The sequence below is a fragment of the Esox lucius genome, chromosome 6 (assembly GCF_011004845.1).
Source record: "Esox lucius isolate fEsoLuc1 chromosome 6, fEsoLuc1.pri, whole genome shotgun sequence".
Classification (NCBI taxonomy): Eukaryota; Metazoa; Chordata; class Actinopteri; order Esociformes; family Esocidae; genus Esox; species Esox lucius.
The window spans coordinates 6,645,487-6,663,703 of NC_047574.1; the positions used below are offsets into that span (position 1 = coordinate 6,645,487).

General features: G+C 41.5%; 1 protein-coding gene across 1 annotated transcript in view; it reads left to right on the plus strand.

The window, feature by feature from the left end:
* LOC117594590 (uncharacterized protein PB18E9.04c-like) overlaps positions 1 to 18,217 on the plus strand; it is a 64,162-nt gene that overhangs the window by 4,412 nt on the left and 41,533 nt on the right. The gene's annotated exons all lie outside the window — the stretch shown is intronic.

An 18,217-nucleotide genomic window follows, 5' to 3' on the forward strand; every position in this document is an offset into this window, starting at 1 on the left:
GAGATTGATCACTACAGTGCCTCCTCTGTGCTCTGCTAGGCACCCTGCTCTCCTACACAATAGTGTTCTGTCACTTATGCCAGAATGTGACCGTCAATGTTCATGTTTGGAAATATTGACAAGGCACACTAGCCTTGGCCATAAGTGCTTTAAAATATACAAACCGGCTGAGATATCTCTTAAGACTGACCACAGACAGGTAGACAGACAGGCAGACAACAGTTCTATTTAGACAATGCAATTAGATCCAGTTAGAAAGAGCTTCGCAGAGAGAGTGAGAGATAGAGAAAAGGAGAGATGGTTTCTCCATGTTCCTAGATTCATGAGCGACTTGAATCAGTGCTGTAAATAGAACTGGAGGGACGTCAATGAATCTGTCATTTTTAAACAGTGAACTGTCTAGCACATGCAGCTTCATGCAAGGTCACACTGTATGGAAGGTCACACTGTATGGAAGGTCACACTGTAACGAAGGTCATACTGTAATGAAGGTCATGCTGTAACAAAAGTCATACTGTAACGAAGGTCATACTGTAAGGATTTGCATTAGTTCACCTGAATCTGGACTGCGAGGTAGAAAACAGGGATTTATTTTTAAAGTCTTGGAATGTCCCTTTAAGGGACAAGATGAATGCTTTGTTCCTGCGTTGATAACAACAAGAGGCTTCTCTGCACGATCCTTGGCCTACAGCGCCCAGTATCACTGGTTGAAGCCGGTCACTTACAGGGTTCAGCTGAGGGCCTTTTCTGGGATCAACAACAAGCTTGAAGTGTATTATTTTCTCAGTTCATCTTTTCCACAGACTACTTGGAAAATGGAACAAACGCCCTAATTAGATGGATTAATAGTTAAAAAGCCCTTTGGGAATTGCACTGGTGGTAAGTCACATAACTCACAAGCAGCAGAACATATTTCTAATGTAATTTGATCAGCTAATCTGTAGCACAGAGGTTGTCTTTGGCCATTATGGACTCATGTATGAATGTGAACATCCTATGTTATTTTCTAAGAATCTCTTCTTCCTTAATCAGAGGGGTACTTCTTTCATCGTAGCTGCATATTCTGCCGGAAGGTCCACGATTTAAAAATCTAATGTCTCACTTTGACATTAGTGTTTTGTATTAATCAGTGTCAATCTTCTAATTACATCCATTTCATTTTCATTTCATGTTGTAACACAATAACATTCGGAAAATTCCAAGGGGGTGAACCATTTTAGATAGCCTCTGTATTTGTCGTCGGTTGCTAACCTAAGTCGCTATGAATGTGCTATTTGTGTTGGCATTGAATAAACGGTTGGGTAACGGTGTGTGTTTAGATTAAAAAATCTATTTGTTATGATCAATTGCCATGCCTCCAGTCAAACCAAGCACACACAAGTGAATCATAACACCTCCTGGGAAGGTCCTAATCCCCATATTGTACACAACAGAAGTTATGATTTAGAACCTGGCCCTCAACGTGTTTTCTGTGTCCTAGGCTTCACCAAATGTCAGATGAGTAAGAAAGACTGAGCCACACTTTCCACTCTCTACTGCACACAACAACTGTCCGGTCAGAATTCACTCTGTTCTGTCCAACCAAAGGGTACTGTTTTTTTCCAATAGATTCTCAACGGCACCAACTTGGCCTCAGCCCTTTGGCTCGTTTCCTTCAGAGGGACAGCTCCATTACAGCATGTGTGTTTTTCTCTATATCCTTGTGTGGACAGTTAGTGCTTACACATGTGAGGATATAGTATCCATAAAGATGCTGTGCCACTACCAGAGGCGTCGCTAGGATCACAATACATTCGGGGCTTAGCCCACCCCCCACCCCCCGCCCGGGACAGAAAGTACAGGGTTTTGAATGTGAATGCGGAAAACATTTCGATGTGCACGCTAGCGGCCTACACGTCCACATTGTCATAATTCGCGATCGGAATTACAGATGAATAGATCAGGGGCTATTTCTTTATCATAATGTTTTTTCAATCAATTTGAGATTGGAGGCTTTTCATAAAAGCTCTGGGGCTATAGCCCCGGACGCCTAGGCCTAACGACGCCGTGGGCCACTACTAAGCGCATTTGTGTTGTAAGGTGGTAATGGCAGTGTTTCAGACACCGGAAGGCTAGGTTAGGTTCCATTAGGTTAGGTTAGGTTCCATTAGGTTAGGTTAGGTTATGTTATGTTTCGTTAGGTTAGATTAGGTTCCATTAGGTTAGGTTAGGTTATGTTTCGTTAGGTTAGATTAGGTTCCATTAGGTTAGGTTAGGTTAGGTTATGTTTCGTTAGGTTTAGTTAGGCTGGGTTACATCAGATTATGTTAAATGCTGTGAAGTGACTAAATGTCCTACATAGCTGTTATAAAGGCTTCAGACAAAAATCTGACAAAGGCTGAATTTCCATAGCACTGTTTGTGATGGACCAACACCTTATCAAAAGGTTGCTGGATGCCCCTCCACCACTTCCCAGCATGCCTTCAGGCAAGCCTTTGTATTTCTACACCCCATGTTGAGCCGTCCCTTTCGATCTCTGTTGGTTTCTCCATGGCAGTTTCCCAAATGGCACCCTATTCCCCATAATAGTGTCTTCTTTCTGACGTGGGACATGTGCAGTGCACTTTGAAAATAGCTTGAAAATTGGGATGCAGATGCTGCTTTCATGCTGCTGAACTGCAAATCTAATAGTCCTGTTAAGTTTTTAAATTAGGCTACGCAAAGGTGCAGCATATCCTGCTCACTGTGCCAATTATTTCTATTTGATCTCTGTGAAAATAACACACCGTGCCGATGAGGCTGTGAAAGGGCATTAATTACACCGATTTGCATGGAAATGGATATTGATTGCTGGAGATATCAAGCAGTGAGAGTCATTGCGCTCGATGTGCCAGACCTGGGTTCAAGTAACATTCTAAATCCAGTCTGGGCTCGAGCATGCCTTGTGCAATTGAACCAATTGAACAGTCCCAGAAGTACAAAGGATTCAAAGTCTGGTGCCCCCGGCAGACAAAAGCAAATGCTGAAATTATTTGAAAGATTTTGAATAGCAATTGAACCCAGGTTTGCGCAGCTGACACGCTTCTGTTTTAAGAGACATATTTGTCATTTACAGCCTGCAGCTCCTCTGAGCGGCTGCTGGGAGAGGCTCGGAAGGAACTCAGATGAAAAGGTAATTTTGGAGATAATTTTTAACAACAAGAAAACAAAGAGGGCATGCTGGGCCTCCCTCAAAGTGTACTTCCACTTAGCATAGATGTCATTTCATATTACAGGACGCTCTGTCGGGAAGTTCCTAAAAGCTCTCCAGAAACAGGAGTCTTAGAAAAAGCCTGAAAACAGTTTTTACACACCAGAGCTTTCTATTAAATCAAATCAACAGAAGTGCTAAAATATATAGGCTGTAGTGTGAATAGTGGGTCAAGCAGAACCATGAACATAAAAGGGTTTCAAAAGACTAGATGCAATTTACAGCATTGTACAGGCACTTTGAAATACTGATAATGATATTAATATCTTGCCCAAAATGGAAATAGCATTTTAACAATAGAAAGGCCATGCCTTTTTGGACCGTAGAACCCCCCCCCCTCCCACCCACCCACTTTCTGCTAATGATGAGTTTATTTTTACATCATAAATATCAAAAATTATGCTATTGGAAAAATAATCCTTTCACAGTGTTTATGAAGGTCTTGGTTATCATAAAATTTTTATTATAAAATAAATAATAATTTCAGCTATTCACACAACCAGGCAACGGCACGCGGTCTTCTTCACCTTTATTTTGGATTTACGGTACATTAATCAAATCCTGTGAAGCTACTCAATGAACCTTCCTATACAAGCCACATTACATCACAAGTCCAGTTACTTTCGTGAAATGCCCGTTTCCAGAAATCCTGTGTATATTATTCTTACAAATAATATATAAAATTAAACATCCATGGATCCAAATGTTTTGGTTAGGTATGTCCAGACCTTTGCAACTCCAAATTACAATCCCACTAAGGGGATTCACCCTATTGGCAAGGACGCTAACCTTCTACTCCAAAAGTTAACACCCCGCCCTGCCTCACCTACTACAAGGCAACAGTCCCTCCAAACTCAGTCTCTCTAAACAGCGTCAGTGCGCGGCTCCACCAGGTCTGCTGCAGAGATATGTCCAGTCCGTACAGGCCACAATACACCTCATATATTACACTTATAACGTACTGAGTTTGCCCAAACAGAATTAGGACCCTTTTCAATGCAACAAACCATAATAACAAATATTGTTTTTGGCAGAGCAAGCGCACGTCAATATAAATGCGTATAGGTCTTGAACCCTACACCTGTGCGTCATAGCCAGAGCTATGAAGGACTCTGCAAATATGCCGTTTGCCACACGAGCCATCTCACTCACTGAACTGTGTTCACAGGCAATAGACCAAATATATATAATTAGCTAAAAACGTTTGGTGAACAGAATCCCCCTGAATGTTTTACTGCAAATAATCGTGGAAGTACTATATTTGGGAACATACTAGTCCTGATCAAACAACTATTCAGGCTCTATGCCTCCCTCCTACTTTTTCTATCAAATTTCTCTAGCTGCGAACCTGGTCGCAATGCACTTACAACTAAATCAACATGCCTTTCCAACCACGCCACCCATTACTTTGAGGGGAATTAATTTGATTGACACGAGCAAAAATGCTATTAAATACATTCAGAATCAAGGAGCAAGAGAGTGATGTGAGTCAGCGTTCTAGATAGCTAGTTCAACAGTTTCAACAGAAATACTGTAATAATTCCTATTAGCGGGTAGCAAGTACAAACCCAATACCTATTGATTTGACGACCAAAATACTGTACATCAGAGGTGTTGCTAGGATCACAATACATTCGGGACTTAGTCCAGCCCCCCCCACCGAGTCACAAAGTATAGGGACCTTGCGTGTGCTGCAGGATTTTAATCCATTACGGCGTAGTGTGTTACTAATGGTTTTCTTTGAGACTGTGGTCCCAGCTCTCTTCAGGTCATTGACCAGGTCCTGCCGTGTAGTTCTGGGCTGATCCCTCACCTTCCTCATGATCATTGATGCCCCACGAGGTGAGATCTTGCATGCAGCCCCAGCCTTCCTGGCATAAGGAAGAAAGAAAATTCCAGCAGCTGCAGAAAGGCTCGGTTCCAGAGTTTTCCTCAGTAATGGTGGCCTCATCCCATCCAATTGCTTGGCTATTTCCTCCCTGTACACTTCATACATACAGTCTAACAGTTCGTTTTGTACAGTGCTAGATGTCCCTTTGAAGATGGGCTGAGCGTCATAGTACCTCTGAAGTCTCGAATCGCCCTCTCACATAGTCTCAAAAATGCATCTGAATATTCCAGGATTCAGGGGTTCCACCAACTTGTCGTGCCCCGCAGTGCGGTTTCACATTTTCCACATAGTTTAATACATGTAATGATCCGACTGAGAACATACCTGTTTTCCTCCACCTGTTTGTTATGCTGTTCAATGGAGCACCTGTATGCAATGTCAACTTGGGCTGCGACATTTACCCTTCCAAGTAAGCCCAATTTCACAGCATTGTCCAGATGACTCCCGCTGCTCATGTTTTGCAGTCCTCTCAGAAAGATGTTTCAAATCTTTGTAACCCGTCCTCGACCAAGTACCATCTCCACCAAATAGCAGATATGGAAAACAGAAGAGTGCCTTCTTTTGTATGCTAACTGTTAGCCACTTTTTCTTCAAAAAACACTCCACGTTAAACCCGCGGTTACTTTTACCAGCAGTTTGAGTGATGACAATATCCTGTGGCTGATGGGCACCAAGTCGCTTTACTTCTCCTCCAAAATAAGAGCTTGAGTATGTGCTCGAGTATGAAATCCATTTTATTAATTTTCTCAAGTTATCTGGCGTTTGTGAAGCTAACAAGCTAGCTAATACAATCTACCCTCCTCGCTCTTCTTGCCGACTAATGTTGGCGCCAGACAGACAGACAGCCAATCAGTTTTGAAATACGAAATTACGCTGTAGTGGGGCTACTGGCTGTCAGCCCCACTTGGCATAAAATTTGTGTGATCTACATTGATCACACTAACATTCGGAGCATGCGTATTAATATTTTCACACGTACAATGTACATTGCATTGTGCGAGAGGGGCTAGCCCCACATTCACGCTTAGCCTATGGACTATTACTGCAAACTCGAATCGTCAGAACACAGTCTGAAGCAGGAAGGCAGGGACCAATGAACATGAAATAACATCCTAACACAAATTTTATGCAATTCAGGAAGATGCTATATTCCTAGATAATAAATTATAGGAAGTAATTTCTGTTGGCAACATGTGTGGCTGTGCCCCACCTGCCCCTAATGACCAGTCCCCCCTGCTGTCATGTTATATTTAATCAAATAAAGCATATTTTTCAAACCCCATAAATAATTTTTAAATGCTATATTATATTGGATGCATTTTCAAAATACTTCGCTTCATCTTTGCTTCATCTGTAAATACATTTAAATGCTTTTACAATTTACAGACAGTGATGTATTTTAAAGACAGAAATGATTACATACTGAAAATTAGTCAGTAACTAGAGGGTATAATTGATGTATAGTAATTATAATGCAATATTAATAATGATAATACTGGTAATTGAAAATAATTTAAATCACAAGCTATTCTATATGAAAATGCTATGGTTTGGTATGTAGGGCAATCTTATAGGCCTAAATAAGGCTAACATAGCTACAATAATCTATTGGCTACTGTCTTATACTGGAACTTAAACTGGGTACTGTCTCCGTGTTCACTGTAATTGTGTTCACATAATTTTCACAACTTTAAAGTTGGGGGAACATTGGGGGAACATTACTACAAGATGAATGTAATTAAAATCAGCTGCCTTCTGATTGACAGGAAATTTGCAAAAATACAACAGATTCGCTGAATTACCTTTAATGGAGTGGCTGAAACAGAAGCTCACCAGAACCTCACCAAAGTCAGCATTTGGTTTGTCTCATTGATCTTCCTGCCAAAACGGTAATCCAGGAAAATCTTTGTGGGACCATGCCAAATGGCACCCTAATCCCTAGGGCTCCTATTGGGCTCTGGTCTAAAGCAGTGGACTAGGTAGAGAACAGGGTGACATTTGGGATGTAACCTTGCTGGGCTTACATACAACCAGCCACATTTTCTAGCCCATGTTCCTTATTTCAGGATCATTTTTAAGTTCCTTTGCAGACTCATTAAACCCAGTGAAGCCAAACCAACGAGAACATTTCCTTGTCTACGTTCCCGCCTTAGTCCTAAACGGCGTCAGATTCCCTAAGTAGTGCACCACTTTTGACCAGAGCCCTATGGGCTGGTCAAAAGGAGTGCACTACAAATGACAGGGTAAAGGGATGCAATTTGGAAGGCAGCCTAAACATTCACTTCAGGAAGACACTCGGGCAGTTTAGGTGGTGTTTAATGAGCAGTGAAATGCTGTTACTTCCCATTTAGAAGACAGATCAAACAGTCACTAACTGAATTATTTTTCAGTTTAAAGCATGAGCCACTGGTTCTGTTAGCTATCGTGGGGTTCAGCGAAGGAACAAATCTTGCACACTGTGCTTCATATATACAGCCGTTACATATAATGGGATTATGGGCCAGCGTTGTTCACCTTCAAGTGACATGGCAACATTTTATCCTGCTTATCCTTTATTTTTACTTTGTATTTTTATTTCCAGGAATTTGAATTAGACAAAAATAAAAGTAATTTTTAGATGGTGTAGATGTTTCTTTGACCAATCACCTGGTCATATCACATTATATTTGTAAAAAGAAAACAAGTGAAAAATTTAGATGCTTACTTACAGAAGATACTAACACAACGTATGTGTTGTACCTTGACAACAACCAGTCGTATGTTGGAGTACCCTCACAGCAACCAATTGTATGTTGTAATAACGTCACAACAACAAATCGTATGTTGGAGTACCCTCACAGCAACGAATTGTATGTTGTAATAACGTCACAACAACAAATCGTATGTTTTAGTTGACCCCCAACAACCAATTGTATGTTGTAGTCCCTTCATAATAACCAATCGTTTGGTGTTGTACCCTCACAACAACCTGTCGTATGTTGGAGTACCTTCACAACAACCTGTTGTATGTTGTAGTACCTTCACAACAACCTGTCATATGTTGTAGTACCTTCACAACAACCTGTTGTATGTTGTAGTCCCTTCATAATAACCAATCGTTTGGTGTTGTACCCTCACAACAACCTGTCGTATGTTGTAGTACCTTCACAACAACCTGTTGTATGTTGCAGTACCTTCACAACAACCTGTCGTATGTTGTAGTACCTTCACAACAACCTGTTGTATGTTGTAGTACCTTCACAACAACCTGTTGTATGTTGTAGTACCTTCAGAGCGACCAATCGTATTTTGTAGTACCCTCACAACAAACCGTAATATGTTGCAGTACCCACACAATAACCAATCGTATGGTGTTGTACCCTCACAACAACCCATCTTAAGCAAGCACCTGTCAAGAGCAGCACATCACTGTGTTGCCAAGGAAACAGGTCTCATATATATATATATATATATATATATATATATGTATAATGCATATAAAATGCCAGTCAGTGTGAGTCCCCCAGGATAGGTTGGGTAAGCCTCTATAATGTCAGCTCACCTAATTTCTCATGGCCAGTATGAGGGGGCGTACGTATAGCATTTCAATGACCTAATATTTCATGTTGACAAACTTGGGGCTTAGTGAGACGCCTCCGCTGGCTGCCATGCCATTTTCATCAATTCCAATTGCCAGTATTTTTTATTAAGTCAGACAGCTTCTTCACTCTAAACCTTGAGAATCAGAGCTGGAAGGGATGGCATGATGCTTGTAACCTATCATCGCACCAACACACGAGCTGTCAGCCTACACATGTTTGTGCCTGGCTCGAGGTCATCACAAAGACACTCATTCCATTTATAGTCGTGTCAGCCTGTTTCCTTATGTGACTGGATAGAACACTGAACATGTGAAGAATGTGCTGTTGATAATATGCACTCAGAGAGAGGGGAAGGGATAGGATTGTAGGGGGTAATTGCTTGTCATATCCTCAGACAATAGATAATGTTGTGTTTTGGCTTGGGGGCAGTAGAGAATAGAGTGTAGGCAGTCATGATAGGGATGAGTAAATCTCATTGGTGAAAGAAAAACCTGGACTTGTGGCTCCCTATTCTCCGTTTAGTACACTTCTTTAGATCCAGTGATGCACCTCATAGGAAATAGTGTGTCACTTGGGACTAACGTAATGGCCTCACAAATCTTACCGATAGTTTACGGAATAACTTAAAATACGTACATTTTTGTATTTATTTTTTCCCAACTCCAAGAAGCCTTCCTCAGCAGTCGGAATCATTGCCAATTCAAAGGCCACGGAGGCGGTTATTGATTTAGCCCTGTGTCGTATCAGAATAATTACATTAATTGTGTTTTCTTATGCTTATCGATTTGAAAGGAAAATACGGCGGCAGCCAGCAGAACATAAGAAGAATGATCAAAACAATAGAAAATGTCAGACAGCGGAAAGGTTTAGAGAGAGTCGCTGCGCGGCGAACCGGCCGAGCCTGTCCTCTCTGGCAGGCCAGCAGGGCACGTTCTACTAGCCTGGTGAGAAAGGTAGGGGGCTAGCTATATCCCTATACGTTCAACCTCTGTTTTGTAACAGACCGCCAAATACGTCACAGTGTGGGCATGCAGGAAAGACAGTGCCGAAGAAAGAATTGCAGCGAATAATGTAACAGCGCAGGTTATGTAATAGAAACACATTCTGTACATTTCAGCCAAAATGCTGCAGCTGGGAAAGTAGACATGCCATAAAATGAAATGTCAGTAATTATGTTATGACTGTATTATATATAATTTTACTTTAGAGGTAGATCTTTTATGTAAGGGAAAGTTAAGAACTGAAATGTGTATATATAAATGTAATAAATAAATATATAACAATTCAAATAATTATAGAAACAATTCAAATATTTAATCACTATTAAAAGCAACATTTTGTGTAGTGAATTGATCACGATTATTTTCCATTTTAGTATGTGCATTTTGTTAAAGAAATATTGTGCTTTAGTGTATAGGGCTAGATAAACACAAAGATGATCTGTGTCAGAATTCTTTGAAAGCTTTTACTCAGCCACAAAGTTAACTGATTTAAAGCTGTTCAGGCTTCCACTGATGAAGTATATATACTTCCTCACACAAACAAAATTGAACAGTTTTTGTTAATGGTCATGTTTTGATCCAGTCTGTTCAAGTAAAAAACAAGTAGAGAGGCTACTTTAGTTAGCGGCCATTACAATAATAGCTTTTGCTCTGGGAAAAATGCCTAAACATGGACAAGCACTCTCGTTCCCCCACATGGGTGCAAATCCTGAGTCTTACCACCAACATGTTTGTCTAGAGGAGGAAAATTCTGCTATTAAATACCCATTAGATGACCAGTACTGGGATAAACCACTGGAGTTGGAAAAAGTGAAACATTGCAGAAGGCAAGCGTCTCTCCTCTAATCTGTTGAACGGTGAAGAGCATTTCTTCTTGGTCTAGACCTGCATTAACATTATGAGTCTCAGCGTGTAGGAGGGTTAATATGCAATCTCTTTTGACTAAAACGGGACCTGATCCTAAATCAGCTCTCTGACTCCTGCTAGTAACATTTGGCTTTGCTCATGACCTGCTCTGGACTTGCTTGGATATGCTCTGGCCCTGCTCTGGCCTTGCAGGATAATTTTGCTCTCATGACAAGATTTGACAAATTAAGATCCAATACACTGTATCTAGAATGAAATGTTGGATCACAAGGCTGAGCCTGACACAAGGCTTGACAACATGTTGACTTGAATATTGACTAGTGTTTCCATTCCAAATTATGAGCATAGTGCTGCTGGGGTTATCATGTCTCTCATTAGTCAGTGCAGCTGTGGTTATCACATCGCTCATTAGTCAGTGCAGCTGTGGTTATCATACCTCTCATTAGTCAGTGCAGCTGTGGTTATCATATCGCTCATTAGTCAGTGCAGCTGTGGTTATCATATCTCTCATTAGTCAGTACAGCTGTGGTTATCATATCTCTCATTAGTCAGTACAGCTGTGGTTATCATATCGCTCATTTGTCAGTGCAGCTGTGGTTATCATATCTCTCATTAGTCAGTACAGCTGTGGTTATCATATCTCTCATTAGTCAGTACAGCTGTGGTTATCATATCTGTCATTAGTCAGTACAGCTGTGGTTATCATATCTCTCATTACTCACTAGCTGTTTACATTAAGAAGCATGTGAGGTTCGAAATAAAAACGCTCAAGGACAAACACAGAATAATTGGTACCTCTCTCTCTCTCTTTCTCTCTATTTTCAATTACATTTCAATTTCCAAAGCTTTATTGGCATGACAAGAACATTTTCAAGTGTTGTCAAAGCTATACAACAATAAAGAATAGAATAACAACTACCACTGTAATGATACTTATTATAACTATAATATAATGAATGGTAATAGAAAAAATATGTACTGTATTATTAATGTAAATAAGGTTAAACAAATAAATAATTATAATAAAAATAAATTATATATATATATATATAAACCTAGCTATATATATATACACACACACACACACACACTTAATTAGAAAATAAATAAAAAATTATTAAAAGATTATTAGGTCTTCAGCTGGCTGTCCCTAAGGTTATGTCACATATCTGGCTGCTAAAAGTGAGCAGTGTGGTTTTTCTCCAAAGAAGTATAGCATTTTTTCTTTATCTGGTAGGCTCTCAAATTCTGTATATTTCTTATGCATTTTGGGGAATATATTGTCTAATATCTTTATATTGGTCACAATGTAACAGAAAGTGCAGCTATGTCTCCACCTCTCCCTGAGGGCATACCCTCTCATCTTTGGGCAGCCAGGTCTTTATCTGTCTGTAATGATTTAAAAAACAACCACTTTGTCAGTGGTGTGCACTTTTACACTTAAATAGAGGGCAAATCCATGGAAATGTAATAATACTTTTTTGGGATATATACTGCAACTTTATGGCAGTACATATTAATGATTGCTTTAAATAAATATTTATGTAATAATACCTAACCTTTATTGAACTAGTCTGTATTTATACCTCACCCTTATTTAACTAATCAGTATAAATACATAACCCTTATTGAACTGGTCTGTATTAATACCTCACCCTTATTTAACTAGTCTGTATAAATAACTCACCCTTATTTATTAACTAGTCTGTATTAATACCTCACCCTTATTAAACTAGTCTGTATAAATACCTCACCTTTATTTAACTTGACTGACCTAACCTAGACCTAACCCCAACCACCATGGTGCTGGGAGCTGTCTTACCTTCTCGTGGTTGACATAAAGACTTTTGCTTTAAATTACCCTATTTCCCATTCTGCCAGTCTTGTTCCAAACCCACCTGCTATACCAGTATAGTGGCAACCAAATGGGAATCAAGCCCACAACCCTTGTAAAATTATACGAATGAAAGCAGGAGTTTCTCCCTCATATTCGTTTTTTAGTCTATGAGTATAAAAATGGGACCGAGATTTTAAACCTGCAGATGAAAAACAGCGTTCCCTGTTGAAATACCGGCGCTGCAACGTCAAAAGGGGTTAATGTATAAACATTATCAGATCAAAAAGTAGCTCTTTGGTCATGATAAATGATTAACAGCATTATTAATAATATCACTGGTCAAAGTCATATTTATGAGTTCTTGGTCCGTCAAAAACAGCCGTGGAGGTGAAGGCGGAGTTTCTGTGTGTGTGGTGGGGTGTCAGTATGTTAGTAAGCATATCATTCACCTCACCAGCAGAACCCCCATAGGCGTTTACAGTCAATATTACTCTCTCCCCACTGCTCCCTCCTGTCTCTCTCCCCACTGCTCCCTCCTGTCTCTCTCCCCACTGCTCCCTCCTGTCTCTCTCCCCACTGCTCCCTCCTGTCTCTCTCCCCACTGCTCCCTCCTGTCTCTCTCCCCACTGCTCCCTCCTGTGTCTCTCTCTCCACCATCCTCTCACTACACCTTTCTCTCTCTCCATCTCCACCATCTCTCCATCTCTCTTTCTCTACGCTCTCTGGATCTTTTCTCCCTCTACCTCTCTCTCGAACACTCCTCTATCTGTCTGTACCTCTCTCTCTAACACCCCTCTATCTGTCTGTACCTCTCTCTCTAACACCCCTCTATCTGTCTGTACCTCTCTCTAACACCCCTCTATCTGTCTGTACCTCTCTCTCTAACACCCCTCTATCTGTCTGTACCTCTCTCTCTAACACCCCTCTATCTGTCTGTACCTCTCTCTAACACCCCTCTATCTGTCTGTACCTCTCTCTCTCTAACACCCCTCTATCTGTCTGTACCTCTCTCTCTAACACCCCTCTATCTGTCTGTACCTCTCTCTCTAACACCCCTCTATCTGTCTGTACCTCTCTCTCTAACACCCCTCTATCTGTCTGTACCTCTCTCTCTAACACCCCTCTATCTGTCTGTACCTCTCTCTAACACCCCTCTATCTGTCTGTACCTCTCTCTCTAACACCCCTCTATCTGTCTGTACCTCTCTCTCTAACACCCCTCTATCTGTCTGTACCTCTCTCTCTAACACCCCTCTATCTGTCTGTACCTCTCTCTAACACCCCTCTATCTGTCTGTACCTCTCTCTCTAACACCCCTCTATCTGTCTGTACCTCTCTCTCTAACACCCCTCTATCTGTCTGTACCTCTCTCTCTAACACCCCTCTATCTGTCTGTACCTCTCTCTCTCTAACACCCCTCTATCTGTCTGTACCTCTCTCTCTAACACCCCTCTATCTGTCTGTACCTCTCTCTAACACCCCTCTATCTGTCTGTACCTCTCTCTAACACCCCTCTATCTGTCTGTACCTCTCTCTCTAACACCCCTCTATCTGTCTGTACCTCTCTCTCTAACACCCCTCTATCTGTCTGTACCTCTCTCTCTAACACCCCTCTATCTGTCTGTACCTCTCTCTCTAACACCCCTCTATCTGTCTGTACCTCTCTCTCTAACACCCCTCTATCTGTCTGTACCTCTCTCTAACACCCCTCTATCTGTCTGTACCTCTCTCTCTAACACCCCTCTATCTGTCTGTACCTCTCTCTCTAACACCCCTCTATCTGTCTGTACCTCTCTCTCTAACACCCCTCTATCTGTCTGTACCTCTCTCTAACACCCCTCTATCTGTCTGTACCTCTCTCTCTAACACCCCTCTATCTGTCTGTACCTCTCTCTCTAACACCCCTCTATCTGTCTGTACCTCTCTCTCTAACACCCCTCTATCTGTCTGTACCTCTCTCTAACACCCCTCTATCTGTCTGTACCTCTCTCTCTCTAACACCCCTCTATCTGTCTGTACCTCTCTCTCTAACACCCCTCTATCTGTCTGTACCTCTCTCTAACACCCCTCTATCTGTCTGTACCTCTCTCTCTAACACCTCTCTATCTGTCTGTACCTCTCTCTAACACCCCTCTATCTGTCTGTACCTCTCTCTCTCTAACACCCCTCTATCTGTCTGTACCTCTCTCTCTAACACCCCTCTATCTGTCTGTACCTCTCTCTCTAACACCCCTCTATCTGTCTGTACCTCTCTCTCTAACACCCCTCTATCTGTCTGTACCTCTCTCTCTAACACCCCTCTATCTGTCTGTACCTCTCTCTCTAACACCCCTCTATCTGTCTGTACCTCTCTCGAACACCCCCTCTATCTGTCTGTACCTCTCTCTAACACCCCTCTATCTGTCTGTACCTCTCTCAAACGCCCCCTCTATCTGTCTGTACCTCTCTCGAACACCCCCTCTATCGGTCTGTACCTCTCTCTCTAACACCCCTCTATCTGTCTGTACCTCTCTCTTACCATTTCATCCACTCTCCAGACACCACAAATATCAACCCAGTCAGCCAGCTAGACAGCTAGGCGTCTATTCAGGTGAATCACTGACTGTTTCCATATGGAGGATTGGAGACCAGATCGCTATCAAGAACAGACCGATTAACCTGCCTTTCTTATAATGATTGAGGTTTGACCAGAGGGCCGGATAAATGTTTGTGTCCCAAATGTCACCATATACCCAATGTAGTGTACTAGTTTTGCACAGAGCCCATAGGGTCAGTGTTAATGGTTCTTTAGGGTAAGAGTTAGAGGGTCTGTTGGGTTACAGTCATAGGGTACTTTGAAAGGCGTAATCAATTCAAAGAACAAGGTGCCATCTAGGGACACACCAAGAGAAGACTCAAACCTATTTTAAATGCATGGTTGGTTTTGCTGTATGTGATGTGTGAGTGTGTGATCCTGGTTTTACCATATACCCCACAAAGAAAAGGCTATTATTGGTTATTATTGGGGTTAAGTTTGGAGTTGCACTTACAATTGGGGTTAGTCATAGATATTGGGGTTTTAGGTTTCAGCATCAGGGGTTAGGTTTAGGGTTAGGCGTTAGGAGGTTAGGTTATCGAGGTTTGGGTTAGAGGCCAGGGAAAAAAAGATAATAATAATTGAACAGGCTGTCATGACAGACGAGCAGACTGTCTTGATGGATGAGCAGGTTGTCATGACGGATGAGTAGGCTGTCATGATGAACAATGTCTCTGTGCCACACCCAGCCATTTGTATTGTGATCAAGCTGTGATCATGTCCCGGGCCCAGAGTCATTCTGTTTGGATGTAACTACCTAAAGGTTTAGGCTAAAGTGTATCACCCTACCACAATAGAAATAAACGATTTTCTACATTAATTCCAAGTCTGCAACAACCTTTGGTGCTCTTGAACACATGGGTTCAGTGGAACCCTGGGAGGAGGGCTTCTCCTGCAGGCGATGGGCAAACTGAAGAGTAGATCTGTCAGGATGTAACTACCAACAGCTAACATGAATCACTGAGAGGATTGTTCTATTTGTTTCGCTCACCTCTGCTGGAGATGCGGTTTATGTTCAAACTGATTTCAACTCACCATTGTCGACCAAAAAACAACACAGAAAGACTTTTATATTCAAAATGTTCAGAAACATTTCAGAAAATAAATAACATAAAACACATAACACGCTGCTTATGTACAATACAAACTAAGGTAAATAGTACAGCACAAGTGCACTTGAGATTAGAATCCAGACTACTGAAAGCCAAACTACTGTTAGCCTATCACCAGAGCTTCATTTAGCTCCCCAGACGGGAACCCTCCCCTTTAAGTGCTCTTCAAATTGCAGTTGGGGAACACCGAATAACTTATTCATGGAATCTTTTGAAAAAGTTTAAAGAGATCCTTTGTAAACTTATAAGTCTGTTCTCATTTTGTGCATTATTATTCAAAATTAATAATGCATAACTAATTACAGATAGATGTGTGAAGAAATGATAATGAGCACACACACACATATAATATAGTATATTCAACTAATTTATTTAATTTAATTATTTGGTTTTTCTTCATTATAGAGCATCTTTATATCAGCTTTTTTGTGTTATTAAAGTGGTCCCACTCCCCTGTTTCATTTTTCTTAGAGACACACCACTGTGGTAAAGACAGGGACAGGGTCAAAGGACAAAAGGACAGACGCCTGTGTGCCCGGCTTTGAACCTTTAAATCACCAAGCCACCGTAGACCTCCTTAGACCAATAGACCGGTCTAAGCCACCTTGCCATCACTTGTCATCAGCAACATGAGCAATGTGGAACTGTTGACAATGTACACTCACCTAAAGGATTATTAGGAACACCATACTAATACTGTGTTGGACCCCCTTTCGCCTTCAGAACTGCCTTAATTCTACGTGGCATTGATTCAACAAGGTGCTGAAAGCATTATTTAGAAATGTTGGCCGATTTTGATAGGATGGCATCTTGCAGTTGATGGAGATTTGTGGGATGCACATCCAGGGCACGAAGCTCCGGTTCCACCACATCCCAAAGATGCTCTATTGGGTTGAGATCTGGTGACTGTGGGGGCCATTTCAGTACAGTGAACTCATTATCATGTTCAAGAAACCAATTTGAAATGATTCGAGCTTTGTGACATGGTGCATTATCCTGCTGGAAGTAGCCATCAGAGGATGGGTACATGGTGGTCATAAAGGGATGGACATGGTCAGAAACAATGCTCAGGTAGGCTGTGGCATTTAAACGATGCCCAATTGGCACTAAGGGGCCTAAAGTGTGCCAAGAAAACATCCCCCACACCATTACACCACCACCACCAGCCTGCACAGTGGTAACAAGGCATGATGGATCCATGTTCTCATTCTGTTTACGCCAAATTCTGACTCTACCAACAGAAATCGAGACTCATCAGACCAGGCAACATTCTTCTAGTCTTCAACTGTCCAATTTGAGCTTGTGCAAATTGTAGCCTCTTTTTCCTATTTGTAGTGGAGTTGAGTGGTACCCGGTGGGGTCTTCTCCTGTTGTAGCCCATCCACCTCAAGGTTGTGCGTGTTGTGGCTTCACAAATGCTTTGCTGCATACCTCGGTTGTAACAAGTGGTTATTTCAGTCAAAGTTGCTCTTCAATCAGCTTGAATCAGTCGGCCCATTCTCCTCTGACCTCTAGCATCAACAAGGCATTTTCACCCACAGGACTGCCGCATACTGGATGTTTTTCCCTTTTCACACCATTCTTTGTAAACCCTAGAAATGGTTGTGTGTGAAAATCCCAGTAACTGAGCAGATTGTGAAATACTCAGACTGGCCCGTCTGGCACCAACAACCATGCCACACTCAAAATTGCTTAAATCACCTTTCTTTCCCATTCTGACATTCAGTTTGGAGTTCAGGAGTTTGTCTTGACCAGGACCACACCCCTAAATGCATTGAAGCAACTGCCATGTGATTGGTTGATTAGATAATTGCATTAATGAGAAATTGAACAGGTGTTCCTAATAATCCTTTATGTGAGTGTAAATGACAGTTGACAGTGGCTGTCCCATGTCGCTGAGTCATTCGATTCCCACGGGATCCAGAATGAAAATATATGTACTCACTACTGAGTCACTCCAGGTAAGAGGGATCTGCTAAATGTCAACAATCTAAAATTAAAAAGAAGGTCCCCCACATTGCCTAATAGCATGACAGGCCTTTACAGCTTGGAAGCTACTCCTATGTATTTAAACGTTCAATTACATTTCACGTTCAAGAACTGTTGAATACATTTCACATTTTAT